At 35.8% G+C, this 8,136-nt stretch overlaps 1 non-coding gene across 1 annotated transcript; it reads left to right on the top strand.

Annotated features, from left to right (window-relative positions):
• Positions 1 to 5,308: 5,308 nt before the first annotated feature.
• Positions 5,309 to 5,414, top strand: LOC122122197. The gene has a single exon (XR_006150137.1). It is a non-coding gene; the product is annotated as a U6 spliceosomal RNA (small nuclear RNA).
• The last annotated feature ends 2,722 nt before the right edge of the window (positions 5,415 to 8,136 follow it).

Raw genomic sequence — 8,136 nt, 5'->3', positions numbered from 1 at the left:
GAGCTTGTTCAGATTCCAGCTTCTCCTCCGCCATCTTCCCGGAACTCTTCATTCATTTTTTGATTGACTAAATTTCTGTTCGGCTCATTCCCAGATATATACCCGTCGTTGATTATTAGACGTAATACCCCATTGTGTATACATTTAATCCAGAAAAATATTACTCAATTCACAACCTCTTAGGCTTAAATTCTTTAATAGTAGTATTATCTCTTTATATGTATATAATTTTCAAGTAACTAATTTTAAGAATTTTTATTTTTTAGTTTTCATTTCTCCTTTCAATCCATCCTTTCTTCTCATCTTATCCTTTTCTTCTCTCAATATCAGTTGTTTAAACTTACATAATTTTTAAGTGTTTCACTACTTAAATTTAAATTTTGGATTTTCCATTTTTTCTTGTTCGTTTTTTTTTGTAATCTCTCTCCTATCATTCTATCCAAACCATTTCCCTCTCTAAGATAAGGACTTGGTTAAATACCACATTTTCCCGATCCATCCATCTACTGAGGGGCATCTGGGTTGATTCCATATCTTAGCTATGTTAAATAATGCTGCAATAAATATAGTTGTGCTGGTAGAGTTAGTATGGTCTTCTTTGTGATGATTTGGGTAAATGCCCAAAAGGTAGATTGCTGGGTCATAGGGAAGTTCTAGGTGGAATCTTCTGAGGAACCTCCATACTACTCCAAAGTAGTTGAACAAGTTACACTCCCACCAACAATGCAGTAAGGTACCCTTCTGGCCACATCCCCTGAAGGATCTGTTGTTAATAGAGTTCTTGATTATAGCCATTCTAAATGGGGTGAGGTGGTATCTCAATGTTGTTTTGATTTGCTTTTCTTTTATGGCTTGGGGGTGTTGAGCATTTCTTCATGTGTCTATTGGCCTTCCTTCTTTTCTTTTCAAAGAAGTTTCTCTTGAAGTCTTTATTTATTTATTGGGCAGTTGTTTCTTTTAGATTTGTTGTTGGGGGATTTAATGTTTTGAGTTCCACATATATTTTAGATATGAGACCCTTCTGTATTGTATGGCTAGTGAAGATCTTCTCCCAATCAATGGGCTTTCTATTGATCTTGCTAGCTATGTCCTACGCCATGCAGAAGCTCTGCAATTTCATACAATCCCTTTTGTCCAAACTTTCTTTGATTTCTTGTGCTTCTGGGTCTCTATTAAGATATTGCCACATTTGTTAGGAAATGGAAAGACTTGGAAAAAATTATATTAAGTGAAGTAAGCCAGGCCCAAAAAACATAGGTCCCATGGTTTCCCTTATTTGCAATATCTAGTATATGTATGAGTCAAGCGGAAAAGGTCAGATAATGTGATGTTAACAAAATGAACCTTTAGATATGTATTTTAATGGGTTTTTTTCTTTCATGCATTTGTTTCTAACGCATTTATAAGATTATTTCTTTGTTGCTTTGTATGTCCCTCCCCCACAGTATAACCCCTGCTTTCACTATATTTGATGTCAGTAAAACTTGTGAAGGAGATGGGGAAAAACAAGTCGTTTAAGGAAACAGGTGGACTTGTTGCAACAATGAGAAGTACAAGTTGTCATGTCGAAAACGAAATTTACAATGTTGGTGTGTGGCGGAGGGAGAGGGGATTGGTTGGGGGGTTGGTGGGGAGGCTGGGAAGGGATGTGAAGGGTAAACAAAGGAGGAGGCTGCAATGCTTGATAAGAAATGTGTGCATTATCCTGTCCATGTAATTGTGACCCCACTGTACGGTATGTTCACAAAAATAAGTAAAATAAAATAAAATGAAAAAAAAAAAAAAAGAAAATTTCAGCCTCTGCACAGGAGACCTTGGGAATGTCCTATTCCATCCTGTAATGTTTTCAGGGTGTCTGCTTTGACTCCGGGGTCTTTGATACATTTGGAGTTGATTCGGTACAGGATGATATATAAGGATATAGTTTTAGTTTTCTATGAGTGATTAACCAATTTTGCCAGCACTTTTACTGAAGAAGCTCAGTACTGTACGGAGAGGTTACAGTTACATAAGTAAGGTAATGAGTACATTTCTTATTGACCATTTTTCCCACCTCCTTTGTTTTTCCCCTACTATTCCTTACCTTCACACAACCCCAACACCTCTGTCCACCCCCCTCTAATAGTATCTTGCAAATTTCATTGTTACAATGGGTCAACCTGTATCCTTTCCTTGCATCTTAAATGAAGAAATGCTGGCTTGTTTCATGCTGATTCTACTGTGTAGACACACTTAAATACACTTTCCAAGTCCAAAAGCACATAAATGAAATACACATCATCTTTTGTCAGTTAGTATAATTGTGTTCTACACATTTATTAACAGGTTACAAATTATTCTCAAATTTTAATACATAAAAAACTTTCTTTTTTTCTCATTTTCGTGCCCAGGACATCGGCATGACCTCAGTCAGAATTGCTCACTAGACTTTTCATATGGGTTGGTTAAATTTTGACCTGCGCTCCAGTCTTCTGGGGAGTCACTCATCTGCTTAAGAATTGATGCTGGCTGTTGGAAAAGAGCCCAAGGAAAGATGCCATTTAAAGCCTTATAATTTTATTCTTAACAAGGATATTGTCCTACTACTTTGGCTGTTGAGAGTGTTTACAAGAGCAAGCATTCCATGGGAAGCAGGGAGACACAATATTACCTATACTTATTGAGATTTTCGAGTGACTTGCTATCACTTGTACTGCATTTATCAAGTTGAATCTCTCTAAAGTTACCAGTTGGAAGAGATAAGAGGAGTGGTAAAAGAACTCTTAGAGACAAATACATCTTCAACACATTTGTTTCCAAGTATTCTCTCTAAGGCATATTCAACAACTAGTGAAACTTGTGTTGGCTATATCTATGTGTCTTTTTCCATTTGTGCATATGTGTATGTATGTGTGTATTTGTGTGTATAGTAACATTCATGTGTACATATATGGGCCGATGTACACATATATGCATATATAAATAAATATACATATATAAATACATGGGCATACATAAATATCAGATGTTGAGTGATTTAATCTAGAGTTCCCAGCACATTGTCCTTATCACAAAGTATACATGATAAACTGCTCTAAGGATCTGTGCTATATGAGGGGTGTCCTTTGTACTCACTTCCCCCATTAACTTGTTTTTCATCCCTGTGAACAACTTCAGCCTACTTTCCCATAGGATAGCTTTGTTTTTGTTACTTACTGATAATAAAAGAAAAAGGTTGTTTGTAAAAGAAAAAGAACTTTTGAGTCCCAGGCTAAAAGTACATTATCAGTCCCAATGATTCATATGAGATAAAATTTATAATAGTACTAAAAGTGAAAAGGAATTCCTAGATCTGTTGTTTTGCCATTTAGAACGGCAAAGAATAATTTCACGTCACTGTTATAACTCTTAAAGAATGCAAAGGTAACTGATGGTCCCCATCATGTTCCCACAAAACCAGTGGATCTTGAAGGATAATAGTAGACCAACAGAAATTCTAAGTAGCAGACATGGAGCATGAAAGAGAAAGAGCAGAAATGAGAGAGTGAAAGAGAGAGAAAAATATCATAATATTAAAGTGCATAACAGATAAACAAGAGGTGTATGAGAATATTCATACTGCTATCTTGAGACTCTACATGTACATTTGAAGATATTTGATGTGTGATAACTCATCAACATAAAGTATAAAGTGATTTTGATAATAAATAAAAATGGCTCAGAAGAAATTATAAATGCAAAAACATTCTTCACAGAAGCAAACTCTCAGAAATATTCCTTGACTTTGAAAAGGATAAACTGGCTGCAGTTAGTATAAATTTAGAAGTATGACAATTCACAAAAATATAAAAATGTATTCACATATTTCATTATATAACCCAAAGCAGAAAGCAAATATTGTTCAGATGATTTTTTTAAATCACAGTTTCTCAGGTGCTGGGAAGGTGGCTCAGTGGTAGAGTGCTTGCCTTGCATACATGAGGTCCTGGATTTCATTCCTCAGCACGACATAAGCAGAAAAAGATGAAAGTGGTGCTGTGGATCAAGTGATAGCACTAGCCTTGAGCTGAAGAGCTGAGGGACAGTACCCAAGACCCAGAGTTCAAGCCCCACAACCAACAAAACCAAAGCAAAAAACAAAACAAAACAAAACACAGTTTCTCAATTTTGTGGCGTCAACTCTGTAATACCACTACTTCAGCCTAGGGTTAAGATTTTAGGTGTGGACATTTACCAACACTCCTGATTCAGACTCTACTTGATATAATTTTTAATCAATATTTTGTTTTTAGTTTTGCTCTTTGTAAATTCACATGCACCTATGAAAAATGGTGTGGCCATCCCAATAATATTCTCAAAGTACTTCTTAATCACGACTCACAAAAAGTTGTATTCTATTACAACAAGGAAAAATGCTATAAATAAAGAAAACAATAATTATATGTTAATGATTACTAAAATAAAAAACAAAACCATTACCAGGGTTTTCAGTGTTTGAGAAGTACAGAGTAGATTTTACTATTTTCTCATATTCCTGTATATTCAAAACTGGATAAAGCTATGAGTAGCCTTTAAATTTACCCACTAAGATTAGTATTTATAGTTCATCTCATCATTTGTATGTGGCTTATATCATTCTTTGTTCATCACTAACATATAACGTAAGGGAGCCCTAAAGATTTAACAGAAACTGTCCTTGAATATTGGTACCTGTTGTTCAGGATAGATGCCTAGAAGTGGTATGAGTGGGCCATAAGGAAGGTCAATATTTAGCTTTCTGAGGACTCACAAGACTGCTTTCCAACGTGGTTGTGTAAGTGTACGTTCACACACACACACACACACACACACACACACACACACACACACACAACTTCTTTACACAGTCTTTGCAACTTCTCATTAGTAAAGTTTCTATAAACTCTGAAATGTACATACTTACTAGTACATGCTACCAGAAATATTATATACTTTATCGAAAAATTTTCTGACCTGCCAACCAGTCTTAATTTTGCCGTATATAAGCAAATCCTAAAATGAAACATATTTAAAACATTAAAACTTTTAACAAACCTTAACATTTGCTGCAATGAACATTATGACAGGTGCCTTGTGTAGAATAATTGAATTCCTCCTCCTACACAACTCATGAACAACAAATATCTGGAATTATTTTGTTTTTGGCGTGTCAATCTTGACTTTGTTCTTAAATGTGTGCCTATGTAAGAAATACATGGTTGTAAAATTTCACAATTCTTTTGAACTTACTTTTTGTTGAATTGTCTAGTTTAAGAAAATCAATTACACTTTATATATAAAAAAATGTTCTGTGCTCAATTTGCCTGCACATACACTAAAATTGGAACATACAGAGAAGATTAGCATGGTCCCTGCACAAGGATGACATGCAAATTAATGAATCGTTCCATATTTTTACAACAACAGATGCTGGAAGGGATATGGCCAGAAGGGAAGCCTACTGCATTCTTGGTGGGAGTGTAAACTTGTTCATCCACTTTGGAAAGCGGTTTGGAGGTTCCTCAAAAGACTCCACATAGAGCTCCCCTATTACACAGCAATCCCATTTTTGGGCATTCACCCAAATGATCACAAACAAGTCCATACTAAAACTACCACCACAAAAATGTTTATTGTAGCATTATTTGCCATAGCTAAGATATGGAACCAACACCGATTCCCCTCAGTAGAAGAATGGATCAAGAAAACGTTCTGTGTGTGTGTGTGTGTGTGTGTGTGTGTGTGTGTGTGTGTGTGAACGTACACTTACACAACCACGTTGGAAAGCAGTCTTGTGAGTCCTCAGAAAGCTAAATATTGACCTTCCTTATGGCCCACTCATACCACTTCTAGGCATCTATCCTGAACAACAGGTACCAATATTCAAGGACACATGCACCTTCATGTTTATTGCAGCACTGTTCACAATAGCCATGACATGAAAACAATCCATATGTCCCACCAGAGATGAATGGATCCAAAAACTATGGTAACTATACACAATGGAATATTTTCCAGCCATTATAAAGGACAAAATAATGGCATTAGCAGGGAAATCAATCAAGCTACAGGAAATCATGTTGAGCGAGGTAAGACAAAAGCAAAGAGACAAACAGCAAATGGTCTCCATGGTAAGTGGAGGTTAAATCCAAAATGTAAAGTGATACAACAAAATTACAACACTTAAGAAACCAAAGACTTCCACTCATCTGATTGAATCACTACTAAATAACCCCATTCTGCTGATCATATTTGCACACTGAAGGGAAACCAGGAGGACGACACAGAACTAGAGGGAATCAGGGAAAAACCTACAACGTGGGATCCATCAGCTGCACTGGACATTGAACAAAATGAACTAAGTAACTCAATGTCACTGAAGGGAGGGAGGGAACAAGTGGGAAAGAGGGAACAGCGGATGCTATGCAAAACAAAAGAAATATACATATTTCAAAACAAAAAAGTATACCTATGGAAGAAATAACTCTATTGCAAAGCTCATAGACCTCATAAGTGTTGTAGACCATGATAGACAATTTGCTCCATCAAAGTTAGAATGTGTTTGTGACTTTAACTAAGCATCACTATCCCACAATATTGTGAAATTTGGGAAATTATGTAACCACTTAACCACAATAAAAACATTTGAAAAAATGGTGAAGGTGGAAAACTAAGTTGCTCTAAAAAACAAAAAAGGAAAATGTTCTGTGTGTATATGTGTGTACACACACATATACTATATATATACATATATATGTGTATATATATTAATTCTATGCCTCTATCAGAAAGAATGGCATCGCCCAATTTTTAGGAAATGGAAAGACTTGGAAAAAAATTATATTAACTGATGTAAGCCAAGTCCAAGTAAACATAGGTCCCATGGTATCCCTTATTTGCAATAACTAGTGTATGTCTGCGATAAGCAGAAAAGTTGAAAAGCTATGTATATATGAATAGATAAATAAATGTTAAGCTAAATGACCCCCAAGATAGAGACACAAGTGGTTTTTTCTTTCTTGCTGTTGTTTCTCACATATTTATAATGTACGAAGTGATTTTGTTCTTGTTTTTTATACGTTCCTCCCCAACAATATAACCCCTATTTTCACTTTGTTTGATGTTGGTACACCTGCATCTTGTATATACACTTCTCTAATTTGGGGAGGGAAAGGGAAAAAACAACATGCTTAAATAGGTAGGAATACAGTTTGACCCATTGTGTAACAATAGATGCACAAGACATTATTTTGAAGAACGAACTTTACAATTTAGGTTGGGGACATTGGGTGGGGCTTGGGGGTGTGAGGAGTGTACTTGTGGAGGTGGAAGGGAAGGAATGGTGGGGGAGAAACAAAGGAGGAGGTAACAATGCTTGATAGGAAATATACTTATTACTTTGCTCATGTAACTATAACCCCTCTGTACAGTATTTTTACAACAAAAAGGTATAAAAATGTTTTTAGATGGAAGAGTTTATTTTGCCTATTTTACCCATATAATATCATTAACAAAGAAATTAATGCAAAACACTGATATGAAGATATTTTGAAAAAGTGAGTGTGTGTGCATTCCTGCGTGTTGGCATGCTCAGAGTTTAAAATCAGGGCTTCACGGTCTCGTTATGTCTTTCTCTCTAGATTGGTGAGCTACTATATGATCTACATCTCCATTCCTGGCCCTTTGTTAGTTCATTAAAATTTTTGAAAAATAATCTCATGAATTTATTTTGCCCTGATTGGCTTCCAAATGTTATCCACACATCTCAGGCTCCTGAGTAGTTATCCCAAGTAGTTAGGTTTACAGGTGTGACAAACCAGCACAAGGCATTCAGAATCTAGTATATGTATGAGTCAAGCGGAAAAGGTCAGATAATGTGATGTCAGGAAAATGAACCCTTAGATGTGTATTTTAATGTTTTTTTCTTTCATGCATGTGTTTCTAACACATTTATAAGATTATCTCTTTGTTGCTTTGTATGTCCCTCCCCCACAGTATAACCCTTGCTTTCACTATATTTGATGTCAGTATAACTTGTGGAGGAGATGGGGAAAAACCAATTGTTTAAGGATACAGGTGGACCTGTTGCAACAATGAGAAGTACAAGTTGTCATGTTGAAAACGAGCTTTACAACGTTG

Source organism: Dipodomys spectabilis, unplaced genomic scaffold (assembly GCF_019054845.1).
Source record: "Dipodomys spectabilis isolate Male_0828 unplaced genomic scaffold, ASM1905484v1 ptg000206l, whole genome shotgun sequence".
NCBI lineage: Eukaryota > Metazoa > Chordata > Mammalia > Rodentia > Heteromyidae > Dipodomys > Dipodomys spectabilis.
The sequence above is the reverse complement of the archived record's forward strand: the minus strand, read 5'-3'. Positions and strand labels throughout refer to the sequence as shown.